This window comes from Oryctolagus cuniculus, chromosome X, assembly GCF_051225735.1.
Source record: "Oryctolagus cuniculus isolate XC-2025 breed Fujian yellow rabbit chromosome X, ASM5122573v1, whole genome shotgun sequence".
Lineage (NCBI taxonomy): Eukaryota > Metazoa > Chordata > Mammalia > Lagomorpha > Leporidae > Oryctolagus > Oryctolagus cuniculus.
The window spans coordinates 13,374,722-13,401,528 of NC_142888.1; the positions used below are offsets into that span (position 1 = coordinate 13,374,722).

Sequence of the window (26,807 nt, forward strand, 5' to 3'; positions counted from 1 at the left end):
AGGTTTCAAATCACTGTTCTGATATGGGATGCCTCAAGACAAATGGTAGTTTAACCCAAAAATTATGTTTGATCCAGCCATATTGAAACATATTAGGGGCCGGTACTGTGGCATAGCAGGTTAACTGCCTGCAGTGCTGGCATCCCACATGGACGCTGGTTCGAGTACCAGCTGCTCCACTTCCTATCCAGTTCTCTGCTGTGGCCTGGGAAGGCAGTAAAGGATGGCCCAGGTCCTTGGGCCCCTGCTCCTACATGGGAGACCTGGAAGAAGCTCTTGGCTCCTGTCTTTGGATTGGTGCAGCTCCAGCCGTTGTGGCCATTTGGGGAGTGAACCAGCAGAAGGAAGACCTCTTTCTGCCTCTGCCTCTCTGTAACTCTGCCTTTCAAATAAATAAATAAAATTTTTAAAAAAAGAAATACATTAAATTTTTCTAGTTTTTACACCACTACAAAATTAGATACTGTGTCAAAATTCCCTCAATCACACTTACGGCTGGATAATTCATAGACATCCTGTAATAAATGAGTATAGCAAAAATGTCTTCCTACCACCTTCCCTGAAACCCCTGACTTAATAGCCAAGAAAATGTTTTCCTAACCCATGGTCACACACGTTTATCAAAGGAGGACTTACTGTTTACATACATGTTTGTATATATTTGAGTCACTTCAGATAGTTTGCGGGAAAATGGAATTAAAAGATTAGATTAGGGGTGAGCACTTAACCCAGTGGTTAAGATTCTGAATAAGACACCCACATCCCACATTGGAATACCTGGGTTCAATTTCTGCCTCTGATTCTTCACTCTAGCTTCCTTCTAATGCAGACCCTTGGAGGCAACATTGATAGTTCAAGTAATTGGGTTCCTGTCATCCCATGGGAAACCTGGATTCTGTTTCCAGCTGCCAGCTTTGGCCCTAGCCGAGCAGGCCCTAGCCGTTGTGAGCATTTGGGGATTGAACTAGCAGTTTAAAGTTTCTTTCCTGGGGCCAGCAACGTGATGTAGCCAGTAAAGCTGCCATCTGTGGCCCCAGCATCCTATATGGGCAACCATTCAAGACTTGGCTGCTCCACTTCCAATTAAGCTCACTGCTAATACACCTGGGAAAGCAGCAGAAAATGGCCCAAGTGCTTGGGCCCCTGCACCCATATGGGAACCCCGGAAAAAGCTCCTGGCTCTTGGCTTTGGATTGGCCCAGTTGCAACCTTTCCGGCCATTTGGGGAGTGAAACAGCAGATAGAAGATCTCTCTCTCTCTCTAACTCTTTCAAATAAATAAATAAATAAACTTTAAAAAAAAAGATTTCTTTCTCTGTTCATCTGTCTCTGTGTGTGTTAAATAAGCCAATCAACCATCTTTTTAAAAAAATTTAGGGATAAGTTTATTTTTGATGCAAAATTTTTGAAATTTGTGTATAGTTATTTATAATACACATTTCATGTGAAAATCTCAAGGACCCCTTGTATATGTATAAATGTATATGTGTAAATTCAAGGGAACTTCAAGAGTTCATGGAAAACGGAGTTAAAAGATAAGTTTATTTTAATGCAAAATAGTATGAATTTTTTTTCCTCATGTGCATTTCCTGGGGCCTTTTTGAAGACCCCTTGTATGTATATGTGAAACAGGCTAGAAAAAGGACTCACTTGAATAAGCCCCTCCCAACCTGAGAAATATCCACCTGCCTAACATGGATCCACCTCTTGGCCTGACTATGTATCCATCTGCAGCTCCAAAGCATCCAGACTCTCATGGCAAAAGATGCCCAACTGCCCTGTTAAGGACTTTGCCAACTTGTGTGCTCGCCCAGAATAGCCCAAGACAACAGATATGTAATCTTCCTGGGGTGGTGGTAGTGAGCAACACCTCCATTTTAAGTATACCCTATGCAAAAACAACAGTAGCACCTGTGCAGAACACTGAGACAGGTGCAAACTGTAAAGTTCCATGCCAAGGGGACAAGCCAGAAAATTCCAGATCAGGTGCAGACTGAAGTGCTATGTGCCAAGGGGGAACCTGCCAATTCCTCTCCACCTGATAAAAAAAAAAACCCTGCCCAGCTCCCTTCATTGAGCTAGTGATGTCTCCCATGTGTTTGAGCATAAGCACCTAGCGAACTCTGTCTGAGTTATATGTTGACCTCCTGTCAATTTCCTTTGCATATGGGTCAAAGAATCTGCAGTGGGTGTCACCCACACACACACGGGTGCACATACACACATACACTTGCATGTGTACCTGGGCACACACTATTAAATATAAGTACATCTGTAATTTTTTGATTTCTGTGAAACAGTGACAATTTTTTCTTCTATGTATCCTCATAGCAATAGAGCACATAGAAGGACCTTGGTACATTTTAGTTATTTAACATTTAGTTATAAAGTTATATAGCTATATAATTTAGGTATTTTTTACACAAAAATACAATTCTGAATCCAAGTATTGGTGACAGAAAACAGATTATTCTAAAATTTGTAGATTATCAATGCAATATAAGCAAAATTTGTAGATACCAATGTAATATAAGCAAAATACTGATTCTATGAAGAATCAGGCCACAATGATACTATCTAGAACTTATAAGAGGACAAAATTTTGATATTCAGTCTTTAAAAACTTGAATTTTAGTATACTATGCAGATGGTAAGTATATATTGAATTAATGAGCGGATGATTGAAAGAATGAACTCTTGTTATCTGTCATATGTGATTAATGTTTTTGATCAAATTATTAAAGAACTTGTTAAATTAATTTTTAAACAATTTATTAAATAGATCCTTTGACATCAGCCTGAGACTGGAAATGGACCTGGGTTTTTCTTTTCCACTTGCTCTGTGAATATACATTTCCTATGCATATAAAGAGTTGCCAGCCTATCACTTTGAAAGCAGCTTTAACCTATGTCAGTATTCAAGATAATTTATGGAATTTATAACAAAGAAATGCAATACAGCATGAGATGTTTCTTGTGTTTGATGGTATGTCACCAGAAACTTTGAAATATCTTTACTGATGAATAGTGGAAACTTCCTGATCAGTTGCCCAAAATGACAAAGAAGAAAAGGAGAACCCGATGTCAACATTGTTGAACATTTGGGGATTAAAAGAATGCAGCACACCTCGAGGGAGAGAAATGATCAGATCACTAGTTTCATGTTCATAGTGCTTGAATATGGGAAAACCTCCTAAGAACCATATTTAAGAGGAAGAAGAGGGGAGTTACAGTATGGGATGTGTGTTGAAGCTTAGTTTGGATCATTGAAATAGTGCATTAGTTAAGAATGGCTGGAAACCAGAGCTTATATCTGATTGTCATATAAAATTACCTTAATTAGAATATACAGCAACCCTTTTGATTGACAGCCTATCTCTTACAATTTTCAACCTTTCATTAACTCATTTATACAGGGCATACTTAATACTTCAGAGACCTAAGTGGAAAAAGCGATGACCTTTGATTATTGGTCAAAATTTCTTCTAACCTTTGAATTACAAATAGCTGTTAAGAAAATCACTTCCATAATTATTAAGATATTTTATGGTCATATCAAGTAATTAAGAGATAATAATCTGTTGAATTATATTTGTCATAAGAAACTATAAAATACAATGAAAATTTTCTTCTGTGAATATATACCACCACAATCGAAGAGAAAAAAACATCAATTTTTAAAATTTGTATTGATTTTTAAAAAATTTTATCTGGCAATGGGGGAGAGAGAGAAACAGGCAGAGAGAGAGCAAGCTCTCATCTGCTGGTTCACTTCCAATGCTATCAGACTGAAGGCCAAAACCAGGAATCAGGAATTCAATCCAGGTCTACCACATGGATGTCAGGGAGCCAACTACTTGAGCACTTATTGCCTCTCAGGGTGCACATTAGCAGGAACAAGAATCAAGAGCAGAACCAGGCATTGAACCCAGACACTCTGATATGGGATGGGGGATCTTATCTGCTAGGCCAAATGCCTGTCCCTATATCAAATCAATTTGTACATGCTAAGACAATAGAACCACATTTGGCTCCATCTGGGAAGAGAAAAAATTTTCATTACCTCATGTTGAAAGAGAGAATGAGAGATCTGATTGTAGTCAGGAGAACTATTTCTAGCTACAACAAACAACCAAGTAAGCAAGAGCTTGGAAGACCATCCTTTTATTATGATCCCTGCAATTTCCAGAAGAGTTTTTGACTATATATATATTTTAAAATATATTTTTAAAAATTATATAAAGTGTTAATACCACATGACAGTTTATCTATAGAAAAGCTGTATATATTATTAACTAGTTAGGACATTATATAATATGGGTCTTGACTAAGGCATCAGTATATAAACCTCTGTCGCACTGGAAATCTATTCTATTTGAGAAGATTTTAGTTGTCAATATGAAAGATAAGTCAGCCTACCCTGTTTATATGCTGACTAAAAAAATGCACTATGTCACCAATCTTGTTGTTTAGCTGTACTGTTTCACACTATGGCATTAATATTTCTACCTAATTTATAATCATCTGAAAAATACTTGGTCACATTTTAAATTTAATGTTACCATATATAATCAAGAAATGAGGATACTCTTGGAAAAAAAAAAAACAAGAAAAGAGGTCTGATGGGAGAGTTACATCCACTAACTCTCACATTGGTTCAGACTTAGCTAAGATATTTACTACAATAAGAAAGTATGCACACATATTTTATAAAACTCAGGAACAGCTGTGATCCAAAATTTCTCTTAAACTGTCTCCAAAGTTTTCTTAATAATCTTTGTGAAGCAAAATAAGACTGAAAATGTCTGCAAATATGAATCATGCCTTTCATTGAAAGAGTTTAACCATAAAGTCAGATCATAAAAAGTCAGTCATGATTTTTACTAAAAAAGAACTTGACCAAGAGGCAAAAAGGTATGTTGTTTAATATTGAGATTTTTAACTAGAACGATGTAAGGGTAATTCAAAAAGTTCACAGAAAAAGGAATTAAAAACGTAAGTTTACATTGACCCCTAATATTTTGAAATCCATGCATATGGAAAGTCTCCAAAAAAAGTCACAGGAAATTTATGTCATAAACAAATAAGGCATGGAATTCATTTTTACACCAAAATAAACTTCTCTTTTAATTTCACTTTCTACAAAATTTTTGAAGTATCTTCATAAATGTATATGCATATGTGTGTATATATCAATAATCTTTTGACCCATTTAACTGACCATTATTTCATCTGTTAATACCTACTAATGACTAAACATATTTTTTCCTGTATTAGCAAATAGCACACAGTAAGGTATGACAGTTTCCAATTAGGAGATAAACAATCTTCATCATACAGCCAGCATATAAATATGGAAAATAAGTAGAAAGTATTTTTCCTGTGCTTTTCATACAGTTTGAACTCTCATCTTTACATGAAATTTTATGAATATTTGAATTAACTATGCTCTTTTTTTCTTATTCTTCAAATATGTGATTTTTCTTTGCCTTGAACACTTTCATTCTGATCTTTCAAGTTCAGTGTTTGTATCACATTGTTTTGAAAATCCTTTCTTGGCTGGCGCCGCGGCTCACTAGGCTAATCCTCCGCCTTGCGGCGCCAGCACACCGGGTTCTAGTCCCGGTCGGGGCGCCGGATTCTGTCCCGGTTGCCCCTCTTCCAGGCCAGCTCTCTGCTGTGGCCAGGGAGTGCAGTGGAGGATGGCCCAAGTGCTTGGGCCCTGCACACCATGGGAGACCAGGATAAGTACCTGGCTCCTGCCATGAGATCAGCGCCGTGCGCTGGCCGCAGTGCGCCGGCTGCGGTGGCCATTGGAGGGTGAACCAACGGCAAAGGAAGACCTTTCTCTCTGTCTCTCTCTCTCACTGTCCACTCTGCCTGTCAAAAAAAAAAAAAATCCTTTCTTGTCCCCTCCTGATCATATTGCAGGTCCTTGGACAGTGCTCCTGGAACACCTGTACCTTTCTATCCCAACATTTACCAAAGGTTGATTTTTAAAATTGTTTCTCTTCTACCTCTTAACCATTCCTCTATTAATGCAGCATCTGAGCTCATCTTACTCACCCTTGTAATCCTTGTCCCTACAATAATGTCTGGTACATAATGAATATCAAATACATGTATTTTGTTATTTAAATAGTACTAAAATAAATATCTAGGAGAATGCCTAGAACACAGTAGTTGCTCAATAAATATTTGTATATAATTTATTAGTTTTAGAATTCTTACCTTCTGTTATAACCATAATTTCACTTGAGAAGTGGTAAGTTAAAGATTTTATTTGAAGCTCCAGATATTTTCAATTGTAAGTGATGAGTGTCTATCTAAATGGAAGAGCTTATGTAGAATTAGATATTATACAAAATAATTATCATGTATCTAGGCATAATAATAACCAAAGCCTATTTCTTGTGACAGAAAATGCATAGAGGCATCCTGAAAATAATTGCATTGAAGCTTTGACAGAACAGATGGTATAATACCCTAATTGGAGCTCATGAAAAGATTTAGGGGTTTATTTTCCTAGGTAGTTTACAGGATCAGGACTGGTAACACAATAGTTTACTTTTAAAATTTTTAGTTATTTATTTTTACACCAATGAATTACTTATTTATTAAGAAAATTTATATGTAAAACACAGCTCATTTACATGGTCACAGTCTCAATAAGGGGAAGTCAAGAATGTAAATTGTATTTCAAGGGAAAAAATACATTCTGAAGAACACAACAAACAATAAGTGCTGGCAGGGATGTGGGGGAAAAGGTACCCTAATCCACTGTTGGTGAGAATGTAAACTGATGCAGCCACTGTGGAAGACAGTATGGAGATACCTCAGAAGTCTGAATATAGACCTACCATAGGACCCAGCCATCCCACTCCTGGGAATTTACCCAAACCAAAAGAGATCAGTCCATGAAAGAGTTATCTGTACCCCCATATTCATTGCAGCACAATTCACAATAGCTAAGATATAGAATCAGACCAGATATCCATCAACTATTGACCAGATAAAGAAATTATGGTATATATACATGATGGAGTACTACTCAGCTGTAAAAAAAAATCCTGTCTTTTGCAACAAGATGGATGCAACTGGAAACCATTGTACTTAGTGAAATAAGTTAGTCCCAAAAAAGACAGGTATCATATGTTTTCCCTGATCAGGGGTAACTAAGAGAGTACCTGAAATATAACGTATTGGAATAAAATGGACATTTTGAGATTCCATGATTGCTTACAGCACTTGTCTCTTCCAATGAGGAACAATATGTTTTTTTTTTCTCTTCATAGTATTTGTTGAACTCTTTTATTTAGTGTAGGTTTTACTTTATGATCATTAAGTAAACTGAAAATAGTTCTTTGTAAAAATTAAGAATGGGAATGGGAGAGGCAAGAGGAAGAAGGGTTAGCACTTGGGTGAGGGAGGGTAGGGTGGGAAGTATCACTGTGTTCCTAAATCTGTATATATGAAATACATGAAACTTGTATAACTTAAATCAATTTTTTTAAAAATTAAAAAAATCATAGCCTATCTCTGTTACATAGGATTATTCTATCATGTGAATTCCCTAATATCTGCTGAAGTGTGATGTCAGAGAGGGACAGAGACAGACAACAAGAGAGCTCGCACCCACCATTTTGCTCCCCAAATGCCCACAAAGACCCAGGGCCAACTGAGCAGGGGGCTGAAGCTGGTAGCAAGGAACTCATCCAGTTTTCCCACATGGCTACAGGAACAAGATTACTGGAGCCATCAATGAGGTGTCCCAGAGTCTGTATTGGTAGGAAGCTCGAGTCAGGAGCCAGAGCTGGATATCGAACCCATGTACTCAGATATGGGAGAAGGGCACCTTTTTTTTTTTTAATAAGATTTATTTATTTATTTATTTGAAAGTCAGAGTTACAGAGAGAGAAGGAGAGGCAGAGAGAGAGAGAGAGGTCTTCCACCCACTGGTTCACTCCCTGACTAGCTGCAATAGCTGGAGCTATGCCAATCCGAAGCCAGGAGCCAGGTGCTTCCGCTGGGTCTCCCACACAGGTGCAAGGGCCCAAGGACTTGGGTCATCTTCTGCTTTCCCAAGCCATATCAGAGAGCTCGATGGGAAGTGGAGCAGCCGGGACTTAAACTAGTGCCTATATGGGATGCCAGCACTGCAGGCAGCAGCTTTACCTACCATGCCACAGCGCTGGTCCCGAGAAGGGCATTTTAACCAATGTTTTAACCACCAGGCTAAATGCCCATCACCATAAATTATTTTTACCTAGAGCTATTCTAGTTTGTGAATGGTGCTCTGAGATATTTCTCAAAATTGAGAAATGTAAGTGAATTTTTAATAGGGTTGAAGTCTCAGTTGAGTTGCTAGAAGCTGATCCATTGCCAACCCCCATTCAGTATGGAATGAATGCTTAATCAAGCAGACTTCTATCTTTACTATATCATTCTTTATGCAAATATACTTACACTATAAAGCAAGATATTTCATTTCTCAAAATCTGTATGAACCCTTAAATCTGAAGTTATGGTGTGTCTTTATATGATCTTGAACATCAAAAGATCGAGATTTACATTTTAAAACTATTTGATAATCTCTTACGGAAAATATAAATTAATTAGTAATTTTTCAAAGAAAAACGTTCTAATGCAAAATTAGGACACTAATTGTTAACTTTTTATAAGACTTTAATTATAAGTTTGATTACGCTATACATTTGAAGGATATATATATATATTTTTTTCTCTTTTTTTTTTTACAGGCAGAGTGGACAGTGAGAGAGAGAGAGACAGAGAGAAAGGTCTTCCTTTTGCCGTTGGTTCACCCTCCAATGGCCGCCGCAGCTGGCGCGCTGCAGCCGGCACTCCGCGCTGATCCGATGGCAGGAGCCAGGTAGTTATCCTGGTCTCCCATGCGGGTGCAGGGCCCAAGCACTTGGGCCATCCTCCACTGCACTCCCTGGCCACAGCAGAGAGCTGGCCTAGAAGAGGGGCAACCGGGACAGAATCCGGCACCCTGACCGGAACTAGAACCCGGTGTGCCGGCGCCGCAGGCGGAGGATTAGCCTAGTGAGCCGCGGCGCCGGCCAAGGATATATATTTTATAACTAAAATAACAATAGACCATGCACAATATAAATTTTATCAATTGTAATTGGCATAATAAATTATATAATTATAATTCTTTTTTTTGATTATATAATTAGTTCACACAATTGATATTTATGAAGTACTAACTATATTACAGAAACTTCCTATATTAGACTTTATGGATTGCAATCTTAAATTCACTTTGTTGGGGACAAGCACTGTGGCACAGCTGATTAAGACATGACTTTAGAAGTTGGCATCCCATATTGGAGTGCCAGTTTGAGGCCCAGCTACTCTGCTTTGGATCCAGCTCCTTGCTAAGGTGCCTGTGAAACAGCGGATGATGGCTCAAGTACCTCGGTTCCTGCTACCTACACGGAATACCTGGATGGATTTCTTGTCCTCTGGCTTCAGCCTGGCTCAGCCCTTGTTTGGTTCTCATTTGAGGAGTGAAGCAGTGAATAAGATATCCTTTCTCTCTCTCAGTCTCGCTCTCTCCCTCTCTTGCCCTCTCTTTGTCAATGTGCCTTTTCAAATAAAATAAGTAAATCTTTTTTCTTAAGTTCACTTTCTCACTCTACAATTTCAATTAATTCTGTCTATTCAAGGACTCTAGAAATAAAATAAATTCATAACTCTAAATTAAGCATATCATGATTCTTAATTTGAGTCTGTCACTCTGCATATTCACTACAGTTTAAAACGATTTACAAAAACTTGTAAAGTCATCACCTATATAATGATAGTTAGATAATGGACAAGGAAAATATATAGCAATTTGAAACATATAATTAGCAGATGTACCATATATCTTTATCCCATTTGCAATTTCATCATTTATAAAACTTATTCATATGAATTATTATATCAAACCAAGAATAAAACAAAACTCTGTGGCCTCTTGATAGACAATATAACTAAACTGTTACTTCAAAATAAGTTCCAACTGAGTCTTAATCAAGAAGAGTAGGTGCTCATATTAACATACTAACAAAAGTAATGCCAGTTAATTAAATTGTAAAAAGATTCAATTTCTGACTGATTCAGTATAATTTATTCAAGTATCTAGAAATATAATTGCTTTTATACTATTGCCAACAACAACTGAAAAATCATCTTTCCTAATTTTATACTTATATACTATAATAACTGTGCAGGGGGGCTTTTTAAAAGGACTCCATTCTTCTAATTATGAAATGATTCCAAAATCAAATCATTTTCCCAAACTAACTGATCACATATAAATTTTTTTAAAGATTTATTTAGTTGAGAGTCAGAGTTAGAGTTAGAGAGAGAGAGAGAGAGATCTTCCACCTGCTGGTTCAATCTCCAGATGGCCACAATAGCCAGGGCAGGGCCAGACTGAAGCCAGGAGACAGGAGCTTCTTCCAGGTACCCTTAGTGAGTAGCAGGGGCACAAGCACTTGGGCAATCTTCCACTGTTTTTCCCAGGGAAAAACATTACCAGGGAATTGTATAAGAAGTGGAGCAGCCGGGTCTTGAACCAGTGCCTATATGGGATGCTGGCATTGCAGGTGGAAGCTTTACCCACTATGCCACAACGCCAGGCCCAAATCACATGTAGTTTTAAAAGCATATATTTATACATATAATTTTCATATATATACAGTTAATTTTATGATCGTCTTTAATTTATTTCTGTTTTCATTGTTGGAGGGCTACAGCAACCAAAATGCTGAAACACCATCTGGGACTGAAGAAGTCAAATCACTATTATAAACTAGCCTCTGTCCTCCCCACTGAACCCCCACCTGGGTGTTCATTGATTAGATTTAAGTCAATCTATTATATGAATAGTTCCCTTGTTGAAGTCACTGTGCAATCTTCATTTTCATTAACAATGGTTATTCATCATTATAATGATTTCATCTCCAGCTCCTGTGGGATTAATAACAGCAGGTACTTGAGAGCTCACTATTTTTAACATTGACTACACTGATAAATAGCAACTTATTCTTTTCATGATAGTCCCTTATTAGCTCTAGCTATTTCCTTAGATAATTGCAAAAAATACTTTTATGTGGATTATTAAATTTTACTCCTTAAACTGCAATGACTTAAAAATAGGACAAAACAATTCCACTGTATCTTTCAATAGGAGTCCTAGTGGTACATTCCTTAATTATTAGGTTATTTTGCTTTATTTTTTCTAGCTTTTATGTAAGAAGAATATTCAAAGCAAAACTGACTTAGGGAGTTGTATAATTATTAGTGGTCTCAAAATTTTGTTTACTCAATTTGACTAGGGAATGGAAAATAAATCTAAGTTTATATTTGTATTTTCCTGGCATTACCAAAATACATGTACAATCTTTTGCTATGGCACAAATGCCCTCAATAAGAAATCCAACAACAGCAGCAGAAAAATAACAGACTGGAATGAATAGAAGTATAGAAGAGCATAAACTAAGTTTCACATTCTCTTATTTCCTTAACATATTCCTTATTTAAACCTCCTTGGGCTGTTGCAAGGTAATGAAGAATATTTTCAAAGTCATACTACAGAAGGCCAGTGCTGCGGCTCACTAGGCTAATCCTCCGACTGCGGCGCTGGCACCCCCGGGTCTAGTCTCAGTTGGGGTGCCAGATTCTGTCCTGGTTGCTCCTCTTCCAGTCCAGCTCTCTGCTGTGGCCTGTGAAGGCAGAGGAGGATGGCCCAAGTGCTTGGGCCCTGCACCCGCATGGGAGACCAGGAGGAAGCACCTGACTCCTGGCTTCGGACTGGCGCAGCTCCGGCCATTGGGGGAGTGAACCAATGGAAGGAAGACCTTTCTCGTTGTCTCTCCCTCTCATTGTAACTCTACCTCTCAAATAAATAAATAAATAAAATCTTTTAAAAAATTGATTGAATTTTGTTTGGGTAAATTCCCAGGAATGGGATTAAATTCAATGATCGTTTACAGCCCTGTCCAGTCTCTACTGTTGAGGAACAGTGTTTTTTCCTTCATACCGTTTGTTAAACTCTTTACTTAGCGTAGGGTTAACCCTATGAGTATAAAGTAAACAGAGAATAGATCTTTCTAAAAATTAAGAGTGGGAATAGGAGAGGGAGAAGGAACAGGAGAGGGAGATGGGAGTGTGGGCAAGAGGGAGAGTAGGATGGGAAGTATCACTATGTTCCTGAATTTGTATATATGAAATACATGAAATTTGTATACCTCAAAAAATTGATTCAATGTCTTTGTTAAGTAACTGTTCAGCAAGTTTGAATACTTTTGCGATTTGTTAATTTTATCTAAATTTCTTAGTTTTCATCAAGTAATCATTCATAATTTCATTTAATTATTTTTTATGTCTCCTGCATTTGAAGGGATTATCCTAACTATATCACTTATAAATATTGTCATTTTTTCTGCTCAACTCTCTGAGAGAACCAACCAATTTTAATTTTGCTTATTATCTCCTATTATATATTACTCCCTTTCTTCTCTTGTTTTTAGATTTAGTATGCATTGAAATGTTCTACTTTTGGCTGGCGCCGTGGCTCACTAGGCTAATCCTCCGCCTTGCGGCGCCAGCACACCGGGTTCTAGTCCCGGTTGGGGCGCCGGATTCTGTCCCGGTTGCCCCTCTTCCAGGCCAGCTCTCTGCTGTGGCCAGGGAGTGCAGTGGAGGATGGCCCAAGTGCTTGGGCCCTGCACCCCATGGGAGACCAGGAGAAGCACCTGGCTCCTGCCATCGGATCAGCGCGGTGCGCCAGCCGTGGCGGCCATTGGAGGGTGAACCAGCAGCAAAGGAAGACCTTTCTCTCTGTCTCTCTCTCTCACTGTCCACTCTGCCTGTCAAAAAAAAAAAAAAGAAAAAGAAATGTTCTACTTTTACTATCATTTCATTATCACCTTATAGTATTAATATAATTTATCATTATATTTATAATAGTTATATACTGATAAGAGAAGAATCTGTTTTTATTTCCATTTATGATCACATAACCACCTTTTATAAACTTTTAATGTGTAATTGAGATGACTGTGTACTCTGAAATTCTCCTCTAAAGTCAATAAACAAATGAAACAATTTTAAAACAGACAAGGAGACAAGGAGGGGCCAGCATTGTGGCATAGCTGATAAAGCCACTGTCTTTGACACTGGCATCCCATATGGGGTCCAATTCTAGTCCCAGCTGTTTCACTTCTGATCCAGCTCCCTGATAATGTGCCTGAGAAAGTGGTGGAGGATGGCCCAAGTGCTTGGGCCCCTGCACCCATTTGGGGGACCTGGAAGAAGCTTCTGGCTCCTGGCTTTGGAACAGCCCAGCTCTGACCATTGTGGCCATTTGGGGATTGAACCAGAGGATGAAAAAATATCTCTGTCTTTCCTTTACTCTCTGTAACTCTGACTTTCAAAATAAGTAAAATAAATCTTATTAAAAAAAAAAAAAAGACATGGGGGCTGGCGCTGTGGCTCACTTGGCTAATCCTCTGCCTGCGGCACTGGCATCCCATATGGGCACCAGGTTCTAGTCCCGGTTGCTCCTCTTCCAGTCCAGCTCTCTGCTGTGGCCCGGAAAGGCAGTGGAGGATGGCCCAAGTGCTTCGGCCCCTGTACCCACATGGGAGACCAGGATGAAGCACCTGGCTCCTGGCTTCGGATCGGTGCAGCACCGGCTGTAGCGGCCATTTGTAGAGTGAACTAACAGAAGGAAGACTTTTCTCTCTGTCTCTCTCTCTCACTGTCTAACTCTGTAAAAAAAAAAAAAAAAGACAAGGAGTGGCATAGGCAATCTGCAAAAGAAGAATGCCAAAAATGCAATAAGTATAAAAGTTTCTAAATATCACTATTACTTGGAGAAAGACACATTAAAATAATAATGGCATACTTCTAATTCTAAACCCCCACTTCAATGGTAAATATAAAAATTCAAGAATAAATAAAACAAAGCATGTGTTGTCATGGACATAAGGGACTTTGATGTATCATTCCATTTTGTTCAAATTTCCATCGTTCCTGTTAAATGAGTTTTCTGTTCGATCATGCTCCTTTCTAAGGTATCTATTCTACTTGAAGAGTTCTTATTAATTTTCAAAACTGATTTTTAAAATGGGCTGCCATTGTCTCTTCAACTAATCCTTTTCCTCTAATATCCCCCCTCTTTGGGACAACAGAATCTGGTGGAAATCATGTGGAAACTTCTTACTCTGTTATTTTTACCTTAACATCTCTTCTGCTTTTTTCTTTCATCTGTCTGATTCTTTTAGTTGTGTTTGGTTTTAGAATTTCCTTTTTTAAAGATTTACTTATTTATTTTGAAAATCAGAGTGAGAGAGAGAGAGAAAGAGAGAGAGAGTCAGAGATCTTCCCGCCGCTGGTTCACTTCCCAAGCATCCACAATGGTCGAGCTGGGCCAGACTGAAGCTAGGAGCCAGGAGTTTCTTCCGGCTCTCCCACATGGTGGCAGGAGCTCCAGCACTTGGGCCATCTTCTACTGCTTTCTCAGGCACATTAACAGGGAGCTGGATCACAAGCGGAGCAACTGGGATGCAAACTGGTTCCCGTAAGGGATTCAGGCATCACCGAAGTGGTGGCTTTACCCACAATGCCACAACACCAGCTGTCGCTCCCCCTCTTCGTGGGGGAACAACACTAAACCCTGCGCTGTTCTTTTGTCTGCTCAGCCCTTCCCGGGTTTGCTGCTGGTTCTTCCCAGGTTGGCTACCGACCCTTCCACCTCCGTGGAAGGGCGGTTCCCCCTGCCACTTTCCCCACTTCCGCGGGGGAGCGGCACACCGCCGGCCGGCTCTCTCGGGGGCTGCACAGGTGTTCCTCTTAGATAGATGTTCCTGTTGCATGTTGTCTCTCTCCTCCTTTATAGTCCTCTTCCACCAATCCCAACTCTGCTACCCACACACCGAGTACGCTGCTCTCCTCCAATCAGGAGCAGGATCAGCTCCTGCAGGTCATCACTCAAGTTGGCGAGAGGCAGCTGCGTAGAAGTTGTTACTCCCTTCTCAGCGCCATATTGTGGGAGAGCAGATGCATAGAATAAGTCTTAATTCCAGTAACAGTCTAGTCCGAGTTGCTCCCCACAACCAGCCCCTATAATTTCCTTTTTAAAAATACACTATTACATTTATGTGGTTTCTAGTTCTCTGTCAGAGAACAGAATACTCTATCTCTTTTAAGAGGAAACCATTTAATTACACAACATCAAATGTACTGAAAAATGATTGACAGTGGTTGAGTAATAGCTGAACATCAAAGCCACAAGTTAATGGCTTACCTTGAGACGGGGTATGTTACACCATGAGATGGGGTGTGTTACAAAACCCAGTTTGGCTCTGGCTCTTGGATATACCTCTCTAGCCATGTGATGTCCAGTGTGCCCTCAGGATTCTGCAGAATCCCCATCAAGAAGACAGTTTTTGCCAGATGCATCCAATTAACCTCCAGCCTTCAAAACTGTGAGCTGAATAAACTTTTATTCTTTAAAAATTTCCAAAGCTTTAGTATTTAATTGTAGGAACAGAAAGTGAAATAAGATGGTAGGCTTTCCTTTTGAGGTGATGGAAATGTAAAGACTATCGTGGTTGCTGTGGCATAGTGGGTGAAGCTGCCTCCTGCAGTGCCGGCATCAAATGTGGACACCAGTTTGAGTCCCGGCTGCCCCACTTCTGATCCGGCTCTCTACTGTAGCCTGGGAAAGCAGTATAGGATGTCCTGAGTCCTTGGGCCCCTGTACCCATATGGGAGACTAGGCGGAGGCTACTGGCTCCTGGCTTCAGATTGGCACAGCTTTGGCCATTGCAGCCTATGGGGGAGTGAACCAGCGGATGGAAGACCTCTATTTCTCTTTCTCTCTGCCTCTTCCTCTCTCTGCGTGTAACTCTGACTTTCAAATAAATAAATAAATATTTTTTTAAAAAATAAATGATCTTTCAAAAAATAGAGCCAAAAACAGATATATGCATTATCTTCATTATTTGAATTTAAAATGATGGCTTCTCAGGGCCTTATGTTAATTTGCACTCGGGTTAATAATTACTTTATGGTATTTAAACCAGAAAACAAATAAAGCGTTCACCATAGATACGGAGGCAGACTGACTTGTCCTTTATAGATAGGTCCATTTCAATTTGTGCCAAACTCATACTGGGAAGTATTCAATAGTTTGACTATGATGGTGCTTAAATGGTGTCCTTCTGTTTAAGTATTTGATAGTTGCAATGATAGGCAAAAATATCACACAGCATAACGATTATCTTTGCTCACTTAATCATTATGATCATGTTTTCAATGAAAACAACTGCCAAAAAAAGCCCTGCACCATCTTATGTTAATTTTACATTTGACTTAATTTCTATAAATTGAGTTTAATTTTATTTTTATTTTAATTCAACATATTTTTGATTCTAAAATAGTAACATCAAAGAATAATATAAAACTCCTGGATCTATCACGTGTCTTTTGTTTATTTAACAGCAATGCTCACATAATAACATAATACACTTCTTTTTTTTAAGAGATTTATTTAACTGAAAGGCAGAGTTTTATATATATATATAGAGAGAGAGAGAGAGAGAGAGAGAGATAGAAAGAGAGAGAGAGAATCGATCTTAAGTCCACTAGTTCACTCCCCAATTGGCTGCAATGGCCCACGGCTGGGCCAAGCTGAAGACAGGAGTGTGAAATTCCAGGCTCCCAAGTGGGTGGCAGAAGCCCAAGTATGTGGGCCATCCTCCACTGCTTTCCCAGGCACATTAGCAGAGAGTTGGATGAGAAGCAGAGCAGCAGGGATTCAAAGGGCATTGTGATATGGGATGCCAATTGAATGCTGGTGGCCCAAACAGTGACTTAACCTGCTATATCACAATGCAGGCTCTGCATAACTTTTATTATTCAGAAACAGTTACTACCCATTCTTGAAATTTGATTTTAGGCCGGCACTGCGGCTCACTTGGCTAATCCTCCACCTTCATCGCCAGCACCCCGGGTTCTAGTCCTAGCTGGGGTGCGGGATTCTGTCCCAGTTGCTCCTCTTCCAGTCCAGCTCTCTGCTGTGGCCCAGGAAGGCAGTGGAGGATGGCCCAGGTGCTTGGGCCCTGCACCTGCATGGGAGACCAGGAGGAAGCACCCGGCTCCTGTCTTCGGATCGGCACAGCACGCCAGCCGTGGCAGCCATTTGGGGGGTGAAGACCTCTGTCTCTCACTGTCTAACTCTGCCTGTCCAAAAAAAAAAAAAAAAAAGAAATTTTATTTTAAACATAACTTATCTATGAAAAAATCTTGGAAGAAGAGCACAGTAAATACAGGTTGATACTTAATTCTAGAAACTTGGATAATTCATATTCAGAAAGAAATGTGATTTTAGGATATTAGCAGAAGACTAAAGAATTTTAGTGCCTATATGAATGTAAGATATTTACAGAAAAGATAAAACAATTGCATTAAAGAAATCTCGAATTATATCAAATGCCCAGTTATAGCGTATGGTACATGTAAAATAGATTCAAATTTTAAATCTTATGCATTAATTAAATGAATTATTCATAGTTTGCCTTGCTAAAATAGAATAGAAAAATTTGTAATAAGAGAGCTAAGTCTATCATGATAGGAATTTATATACAATAAATATTATAATCTATATTTTTGAACCAGTTTTTTATTGTGTTGGTGGTCATCTTATAGCCTTGATGTCCATTCAGTTGACAAAAATAGTATTCATATATATGGCCATACTATATACCACCATCAGAATCAACTGAAATTGTTAGCGCTTTATACTGATTTTTTGCCTTCAAAAAAATAAATTAGCATTTTTCAATTTTGTCACCATAACATATCAGATGGAAAAGATGTCATTGTAGATTTAGGTTAAAATAGGAGGGAAATGGGGGCCGGTGCTGTGGCATAGTGGGTTAAAGCCCTGGCCTGAAGTGCCAGCATCCCATGTGGGCACCGGTTCGAGACCCGACTGCTCCACTTCTGATCCAGCTGTCTGCTGTGGCCTGGGAAAGCAGTAGAAGATGGCCCAAGTCCTTGGGCCCCTGCACCTGTGTGGGAGACCCAGAAGAAGCTCCTGGCTCTCTCTCTGTCTCTGAGGAATGAACAATCAGATGGAAGACCTCTCTCTCTCTCTCTCTTTCTCTCTCTCTCTCGGCCTCTCCTCTCTCTGTGTAACTCAGACTTTCAAATAAATAAATAAATCTTTAAAAAAAAAGAGGGAAATGCATTGGAAAAAAATTTGCACCAGGAACTACTAGTTCTGTTAAATTTATATAGGTACATTAAATGTCACAGTGTGTTTTGACTTTGAGTAAGGTTAATAATACAACTTCATTCTCTGGAGACCATAGTTTGTTAGTTGTTTTGATCCTGATGTTAAAAGAAAACAAGATAAAGTTGCTAACCATAGTATGGATCACAAAATGTGAAAATTTTCAATCCAGTTATTTTACATTGAATAAAGTTGAATAGTATTTATTATAATTATATATTATCATTATAGAATATCCCTGGATAAATTTATTTCAACATGGTTTGAACAGTTACTCTATACCAGGCGTTGTATGAAGTGCTGGTATACAATAAAAACCAAGGAATGATCTTTGTTCTTTAGGAAACAATTTCAAATACATTCAAGTAAATTAAAACTCTGTATTAAAGTATACTGAGTTCTCCATAACTTACATTACAGTAATAATAAAGTAAAATTAATTTGTCTGCTTTTCTGGAATTTTCAGCATGTTCATAAATTACTATTTCTGCGTTTAACACTTTTTCCCCAGCTACTTCAAAGCTAATTGTACTAGCTAGCTACTGTTGAAATAAAACATCTTATGAAAAAATGTATTTTTCTTAGTGGCTTATAGTTTGACTGATGTAGGCTTGACTTAGCTAGTAGCTAGTAGCTCATCTGTACTTGACACCAGGTAATAGACCAAGTTTAAATATGCTCCATGTGTATCATTCTTCAACACAACTTGAAAGGTCAGTGGATATCTGGGGCATTTTTTCTCATGGACATGGCAGGAGTGTCAAGAAGGCCAAGCCAAAATGTGATAAAACATCTCACGTCTTCAGTTACAGCACTTCAGCTAACATCATACTAGCCATGACAAAACATAGGCCCAAGTATCCAATTTTCATCAGGTAAATATTTTAACCACTGAGAGGCTGTGGTCACAGACTGGAATAAATGCTTCCATGAAAAGAAAATAATTTTTCCATTCAATTATTGTTTATAGCTGTTGTCTGTATTCCCACTACACTATGGTCTTTTTGCTTTTTACTTGTTAAACTTTTCATTTGGCTAAATATTAGACCTTTTTATTGTAATATAATTTTAATATATGTTATCTCAAAAGCTAAAAAAAATGAGAAAAAGAAAGAGGGTAGGAAGGAGGAAGGAGAAATATCATTATGTTCTTAGGATTGTATCTACAAATCACATTGAACCTGTTAAAAACTAATTAAAAATTAAAATAAAAACACTGATAAAGTGGATACAATGAAATAAACTAGGTAGCATAAAAAAGGAAGAAAAAAAAGTACAGGATAGCATCAGTAAATCAACTTACCTCATTGCCCCTTCCTGATATTGTTATTTTTTGTCAATGTTGCTCCTTCTGTCATAAGCAGTGATGATCAAGTTTCACCATTATACTACTGAGGTTGCTTATATCTATTGTTAAGTTGCAGTTTTAAGTTAAATTAATGCTTTATAAGATCACTCACTCGAGAAGGTGATTACACGGTTGTGTCCTCCCTTGGGGTTGTAGGGATTTTTATCTTGGCCTACAATTTAGAAAATATTCAATACATAAAGAATATTTCAACCACTAAAATTAGAGTGTTTTTTTTTTACAAAAACAACATATGTATTTATTGAAACATATTTTATTCACTTCCTTAATAATGTTGGCAGTAACATCAATTAATGAGACTTTATAGGAAATTATTATGAATATTGACATTTATTTGAAATAAGATAATGTGTGTAATATTAATTTATTACGCTTCTCCCTATTACATTAAAAATAAATGTATTTTTACTCATAAAAATAAATGTATTTTTACTCACTTCCAATACAAATAATAGCTGGTAAGTAACTTCTAGTAGGCACGAAAAAAAATTGCAAGATTTTCAGAACATTTATTATAAGATTGTAGTTACAATAACAAAGTATTTCTATCTTTCAGTAAGTACTATTAATCAAATTTAAATACATTTACCAAAGTATTTATTACTATATATTCCATATAATACAAAGGAAATAGATTTTAAAGGATGGCTTACTATTACTTTATTTTTTAAAGCTTTCTTTATTTGAAAGGCAGAGTTAAAGGTAGAGGGAGAGACAGAAAGACAGAGAGAAAAACAGAGAGATCTTCCATTCAATGGTTCACTCCCATAATGGCCATAACAGCCAGGGGTGGGCCAGGCCAAAGCCAGGAGCCAGGAGCCAGGAGCCAGGAACTCCATTCAGATGTGCCCTGTGGGCAGTCAGGGCCCAAACACTTGGAGCATCTTCCACTGCCCGACTGGAAGTGAGGCAGGGCATGCTCAAACTGGGACTCATGGGATGCTGGCATCACAGGCAGCAGCTTAGCCGACTGCATCACAATGCCAGCTCAAAATATTCCCACAAAGGAAATATTTTACTCAAAGTATTTAATAACTCCTTCCCATTATCTTTGGAGGTCCTTTCTGTAAAGTTGTACCCAAAGCACAAAATTTGAAATAACTATAACACTTGTCTGGAGACTTCAAAGCAGGTACATCTGTGCAATGTCGATTGAACTGCAATAAGAAATGTGTGTGTGTGCACGTGTGGCTGGGTGTGTGAGAGAGACTTTCCAAATTGAAATTTTTGTAGCGGGACAAAAATGAAATGCATACAAAGAAATCAAACAACCAAATAAGAGTTTATACAAACCAAGAACAATCAATGGTTTTATAAACCTTTCTATGTATCAGTTCAGATGTGGAAGAATTAAGCATTAAATGAGCAAGTGAGCAGATAGGTTCTTTCTTCAAAGTATGAAATGACTAAAATAACTGCCTAAGGTCTATAGGGTACTAACAGTATATAAGCATCTTGCTGAGTATTTTTGCACCTCACTTCTCTCAAGTTTCTACATGCTCGTAAGATACAATTGATACAAATGAAAAACACACTTTTTAATAGTGAAAATCTAGAATCATTTACTGAGTATCTAATACCAAACAGAGACTCTAATTCTGGTAAGCTGTGACCTGCTAAAAACTGATTTTCAATGTTGCTCTATAAGCTTCATAAGGCTTAGCATTCACCAAGCCTGCATACTGGCTAGTATATAAAATGAGTAAGATACTGTCTCAGGTTTCAGTTCCAAGGCCATAGCTCTCTTTTTCTTAATGACAAAGTTGTTTCTAGCATTTCCGAGATGCAAGCACATCTTGGGATGATATTTCCCTAAATACAAAAATTGCTTTCTGTTAAAAGCTGCAAGTTTAGTTTAGGGCAACCAGCACTGGAGCTCTTCCAAGACATGTAAGCATAGCTAACTGCAATACAATAGCTATAACCTTCATGAAATTTCTTGTTTTACAAGCTTCAGGGGTGGGAAACATCCAGCCCATGGACTTAAAAGGCCCACAAAATCATTTGGTCTGGCCCTGACAAGGCAACCATAGGTGGGACTCAAAATTCATTAAATCTATAGCAGGCTGATTTTTAAGTTGACAATTTTGTATGGCTCATGAATGATGTTACAAATATCCAAATGGCCCTTGGCAGGAAGAATTCCCCACCCTCCTGAAGCAGTTATCAGTAATCTGACTGGATGGTGGTATGTCACTGGCAAAAGGGCGGTCCAGATCCTGGAGGCCTTCTTTCATCAAAATGCTAGGGTTATAACTCACTTCACACACTCTTATTGTATTAATGACTATTCTTCCCAAGTTCCTGAAAGAATCTGTTTAAGAAGGCATTGGATGGGTTGTGTGTAATAAGAAATTTTCCATTCCCATATGCATTCTCTATAGGAAGAAGGGAAGATGCATCCCAGTCAAACTGTTGTAATGAAGTTAAAAAATACGGAAAGGACATAAGGGAACAGAAACGTATTTTTAAAATAATCTAGTTGAAATTTTCAGTGAGTTGGCAGTAACAGAAAGTGAAATGAACCTCCAAATAATAAAAAATCAATGTTCCAATTCAGGAGCACTAAGTCAATAGAAAATAGTTGCACTCAGCTTTACCACATCCTGATCAAAATTCTTATAAAATATTCTGCCATTCAGCTCAGCTATTCCATCTCTGGGTTATTCATTCTTACAGGAACTTCTCAAATATTAAAGGCTTTCTGGGGTCCACTGTTCTGCATAGATGTTGGGTTGGACCTGGCAGCAATTCTCACTGTTCCTCAGAAAGTTCATAAACGTGTGACTAAGAACACCAGGCAAATGAGAGATGTGCTCACTTATTAATGAATGTGCCCTATTCAGACAGCCAATCCAGCGATCAGCTCATAGGAAATCATATCACTGGGCAGGCCCAATACCATCTGAACCCAAAGTATGTTTGAAGTGACCTATGTCACAAGCCCTCCTTTTCTCCATTAATTCTCAGAGTAAAAGGCAAAGCCGCTAGTTGCAATCAGGCAATCTTGGCCAAGCAAAGACTAAGAAGAGCAGGGCAGGAATAATGTGACATTGGGTCTATCACAAAGGGTGAGAGGCCACCCATATGCCAGAGCTGTTTGTAAGAAAATGTTTCCTAAGCTCACCCATATAACACTTCAAATGCACAGATCATGTTCCATATTAGTTCAAAGACGCTTTTCTTCCAGTAAATAATAAACAAAAGATAATATTAGGTGTTGCCCTGAATTAACATGACAATGCAATAACCATTTAATAACAAAATAACTGATTGTAGTGTGAACTATTCCTTTGGCACAGCACTGTGTTCTAGGCTGACTTGGAAATCATTCATAGTTGTTTCCCTCATTTGCTACAAAACTCAATGAACCTAAAAATCAAAGTCATTTTTTTGCCCAAGGTAAGAAGGGAATTAGAAAGGGATTGGGAAAGGGCTTGTGAGGAGTAAGAATGGCTCTGGGTAGATGGCGAGAGTGACCCCACCGGCTGAGGCACTGAGCCCTCCGGCGTCCTCCTTATAGTCTGGAAAAAAATAACAGATCATGTAGCCATTTGGAATGTTGCTTCCGGTGACTGAGTCCACAAGATTGAATTTGAACATGACACCACATCAGGCAAATGAGTAGCCTATGTAGGTGGGAAGGAAGAGATAAGAATGGATGTTCATATTAGTGGGCAAAGAAACTTTCTGTGTTGGAACTGCAAAGATGAAAGCAACCATAAATACAGATGCTGTCAGTGGCTTTGCTTATGAATATACTTTGGAAATTAATAGGAAAAGTCTCCAGAAATATACAGAGAACAGATCAAAAGCCACCAACACTTGCATTTTATACTTGGATAGTGAGGACTTTAGAGTTGTTTTGGAAAAAGGCAACTATACATGTATGGTGCAATGGTAAAAAAAAAAAGTATACAGAAGGTGAATTTGTGGACGATGGGACTGAGACACACTTCAGCTCTGGGAATCATGACTGTTACATAAAGGCTGTGAGCGGTGGGAAGTAGAAAGCAGGGATTATTCACATTCTCACTGTGGATAACAGAGAAATCCTGGAGACTCTTGAGTAACTTCATGTTCATGAGTTTTAATCTTCAGAAGTAAGGATCAGGACTTTTTAATTACTGTGGTAATTAAATGTGGTCAATATGTACATACTAGTACATTTAGTCAGCAATGCTTTTATTTTTTACTTGAAACTGAATGTTTCAAGGATTAGGAAAATGTATGTACAATCAAAATAATATATTATTTTACAAATAATGTAAACTCTTTTTAAAGCCAAATGGAAAAGAAGATATAGACCAAAATCACTGATATTATACAGTGGTAGCTTTTTTTTTAAAGATGTATTTATTTATTTGAAAGGCAGAGTTACAGAGAGGCAGAGGTAGAGAAAGAGAGAGAGAGAGAGACATAGAGAGAGAGAGAGAGGTCTTCCATCTGATGGTTCACTCCCCAGATGGCCACAACGGCCAGAGCTGGGCCAATCCGAAGCCAGGAGCCAGGAGCTTCCTCAGAGTCTCCCACGTGAGTGCAGGGGCCCAAGAACTTGAGCCATCTTCTACTGCTTTCCCAGGCCCTAGTAGAGAGCTACATTGGAAGTGGAGCAGCTGGGTCTCGAACCAGCACCCATATGGGATGCCGGCACTGCAGGTGGCGCCTTTACCTGCTACACCACAGCGCCCGCCCCAACAGTAGTAGCTTTTACTCTAATAAAGACTGCAGGGATGGCATTGTGGCACAGCAGGTTAAGGCCCCAACCTGCAGCGCCAGCATCCCATATGAGCACTGATTCGAATCCCAGCTACTCCTCTTCTGATCCAGCTCTCTGCTATGGCCTGGAAAGGCAGTGGAAGATGGTCCAACTCCTTGGGCCCTTGCACCCATGTGGGAGACCCAGAGGATGCTCCTGGCTCCTGGCTTCAGATCAGCTCAGTTCAGCTCAAATCTGGTTGTGCCATCATTTGGGGAGTGAACCAGCAGAATGGAAGACCTTCCTCTCTCTCTGTCTTTCAAATAAATAAAATAAATCTTTTAAAAAGAAAAGACTGCAAACAAAACAGAATGGCTAATTCCCTCTATCTTGGATTAGGAGTTGGGACAAGACAATGTAAATGACCATTGCATTTTCCTAAAAATCCAAAGGTCCAAATGACTCCACCATGTAACCATAGGGGATAAGAAGCTTTAGAGAAATGTTATTATACCCATCTTTGAGAGGAGAAAACTGAGACCATGAGACCAGGGAGGCCTATTCAGGCTGAAGTTCCAACTGCTCCCCATGGACAAAGGCCTAGCCCTCACTGTCCCAGGAATGCGGCAGAGCAGGACACAGGAACATTACAGGAGATCAACAAAGGTTGTGGAAAGGGACTATATGTGGGTACTTCAAAAAGTTCATGGAGAATGGAATTAATAGATGAGTCTATGGGATGCAAAAGTTTCAGAAATCTATGCTTACAAGGGGTCTTCAAAAAGTTCATGGGAAAAGTATCTACTGACTTAAACATTTTTGTACCAAAATAATCTTGTATTTCCATTTCCATGAACTTTTTGATGCGCCAACATACTATATATCTCCTTCTCTGAAATGACATATCCGAGTTAGTAATAGTTAAAAGTACACTACTGAAGAAGCCATTTGTCATTTTTCCTTATATTTTCCTCTATAAATAGGCTTTTTCCTTTTCCACACATTTTAAATAAAAACCTACAACAAAAAATATTCCTTGCAAGATTCTCATTTTTAAATATATGTTGTGAAAGCACATCCACTGTCAGACATGGCACATGACATACTCCCATCTCTTGACTAAAACTCCATGAAATGAAATACATGCATAATGAAATAGTATATTTATAACAGCCTGCAAAAATAAAACAGTGTCATTAATGGGTATGTGTAAAGGGAGACTATAGGATAGACTAGAACAGTAAGCTCCTTCCCTGCTCTTCTATCTTAATCCAATTTTTTTTTTTTTTTTTGACAGGCAGAGTGGACAGTGAGAGAGAGAGACAGAGAGAAAGGTCTTCCTTTGCCGTTGGTTTATCCCCCCAAGTGGCCGCTGCGGCCAGCGCACTGCGCTGATCTGAAGACAGGAGCCAGGTACTTCTCCTGGTCTCCCATGGGGTGCAGGGCCCAAGTGCTTGGGCCATCCTCCACTGCACTCCTGGGCCACAGCAGAGAGCTGGCCTGGAAGAGGGGCAACCGGGACAGAATCCGGCGCCCCGACCAGGACTAGAACCCGGGGTGCCGGCGCCGCAGGTGGAGGATTAGCCCAGTGAGCCGCGGCGCTGGCCCATTGATCCAATCTTAAACTAAGTTTTAAAAATGAAAGATATTTATACCCATAGTAATAACAAACTAGACTCAGTGGAAGGTGTGAATAATTCTGCCTCACATAAGAAGCAGGATGATGTTAGAATAAGGCTTCTCAGAAGTGATATTCAAACACACATGCATTAATTTTCCACCATTTTAATTACAATCCAAGTCTCTGCAATAGTTGTATGTTTTCATCAGAGAAAAGTGCCCACAAAAAAATGGTCACAAGGGGCCAGTGTTGTGGCATAGAGGGTAAAGCCATAGCCTACAGTGCTGGGATACCATATGGGTTCCAGTTCAAGTCCTGCCTGCTCCACCTCGGATCCAGCTCTCTGCTATGGCCTGGGAAAGCAGTAGAAGATGGCACAAGTCCTTGGGGCCCTACACCCACATGGGAGACCGGAAGAAGCTCCTGGCTCCTGGCTCCAGCCTGGCCATTGCAGCCATTTGGGAAGTAAACCAGCAGATAGAAGATCTCTCTTTCTCTCTCTGTGCCTCTGCTTCTCTGTAACGCTACTTTTCAAATAAATAAATAAATCCTTTTAAAAAGGTCATAAATAAAGCCGGTGCCGCGGCTCACTAGGCTAATCCTCCGCCTTGCGGTGCCGGCACACCGGGTTCTAGTCCCGGTCGGGGCGCCGGATTCTGTTCCGGTTGCCCCTCTTCCAGGCCAGCTCTCTGCTGTGGCCAGGGAGTGCAGTGGAGGATGGCCCAAGTGCTTGGGCCCTGCACCCCATGGGAGACCAGGAGAAGTACCTGGCTCCTGCCATCAGATCAGCGCGGTG

The 26,807-nt window shown here is 39.1% G+C and overlaps 1 pseudogene; it reads left to right on the top strand.

The window, feature by feature from the left end:
- The first annotated feature begins 1,694 nt into the window (after positions 1–1,694).
- On the top strand, positions 1,695–23,764 carry LOC100350780 (fas apoptotic inhibitory molecule 1 pseudogene; annotated as a pseudogene).
- Positions 23,765–26,807: the final 3,043 nt, after the last annotated feature.